The following is a 1,443-nucleotide window of genomic DNA, read 5'->3' as shown; positions in this document are numbered from 1 at the left end:
CAGGCATGAGCCACCACGCCCGGCCTACATGGCTAGTTTTTAATAAATTCCAGTGCACTGCTCATTTTATCTGGTCAAATATAAGAGTGGGAGGTATGCAAGTTTTGGGGGACATTTTTCTTTTTTGAGAAATAAAAAATATATGACAAATATTATAACAATAATCTCTACTATCATAGTTCAGAATTAACAACTGTTAACATTTTTGCCATATTTGCTCCTAGTCTGTTTTTCTTTAATGCATTCAACCTTACTAACATGACTAAAAGTCCCTTTAAATATCACTGCAAGTGCTATTTGGGATGTTTGGGATGTAAACTTCTAGTTCAGCACTGTCCACTAGAAATATAATGGGAGGCACATATGTAATTTTAAATGTCTAGTAGCTACATTTAAAATAAGACAGGAACAGAAAATTAAACACCGCATGTTCTCACTCATATGTGGAAGCTAAAAAAAAAAAGTAGATCTGATAGAAATAAAAAGTAGAACAGAGGATACTAGAGGCTGGGAAGAGTAGGGAGAAAGGGAGGGATAGGAAGATATTTGTTAAACGACAAAATTACAGCTAGATGGGAGGAATAAGGTCTAGTATTCTATACCACTGTATGATAACTATAGTTAATAATAATATATAGTTTCTGATAGCTAAAAGGGAGATATTGAATATTCCAAGCACAACGAAATAACGTTTGAGAGGATGGATATGCTAAATACCTTGATCTGATCACTATACATTGTATGTATCAAAATGCTACTAGGTATCCCATCAATATGTACAATTATTATGTAAACATTAAAATAGGAATATAAGTAATAATGTAAACAATTGGTTCACGAATTGTGACAAATGCACCACACTAATGTAATAGCATTACATTAGTTGTTAATAGCAGGAGAAACTGAATATGGATATATGAGAACTCCCTGTACTGTCTGCAATTTTTCTGTAAACCTAGAACTATTCTAAAAATCAAAAGCTTAACCAAAACTGGAATGATACAGAGAAGATTAGCATGGCTCCCATGCAAAGATGACACACAAATTTGTGAAGCATTTCATATTTTTTTAAAAAGAAAAACATTATGCTAAGTGAAATGGGCCAGTCACAGAAGACAGCATGTTGTATGATTTATATAAGATGACAAGCTATAAGTACATCCTAAGGGACAGAAAGTAGACTGGTGATTGCCTGACTGGTAATGGGAACAAAGTTTCTTTTGGAGTGATGAAATGTCCTAAATTTATTGTAGTGATGATTACACAACCCTGTGAACATATAAAAACAACAACATTAAACTGTGCAATGTAAATGGGAGAATTGTCTGGTATATTAATTCTTATTTCAATAAGGTGTTTTAAAACAAATATAAAAAGTTAATTAAATTTTTTAAAGTAAAAAGAAACAAATGGAATTAATTTTAGTAATTATTTTATATAACC

General features: G+C 31.7%; 1 non-coding gene across 1 annotated transcript; it reads left to right on the top strand.

The window, feature by feature from the left end:
• Positions 1–961: 961 nt before the first annotated feature.
• On the top strand, positions 962–1,068 carry LOC117096004. The gene has a single exon (XR_004442307.1). It is a non-coding gene; the product is annotated as a U6 spliceosomal RNA (small nuclear RNA).
• Positions 1,069–1,443: the final 375 nt, after the last annotated feature.

Source organism: Trachypithecus francoisi, unplaced genomic scaffold, assembly GCF_009764315.1.
Source record: "Trachypithecus francoisi isolate TF-2019V2 unplaced genomic scaffold, Tfra_2.0 Contig01440, whole genome shotgun sequence".
Lineage (NCBI taxonomy): Eukaryota > Metazoa > Chordata > Mammalia > Primates > Cercopithecidae > Trachypithecus > Trachypithecus francoisi.
This window is presented reverse-complemented; position numbering and strand designations above follow the sequence as displayed.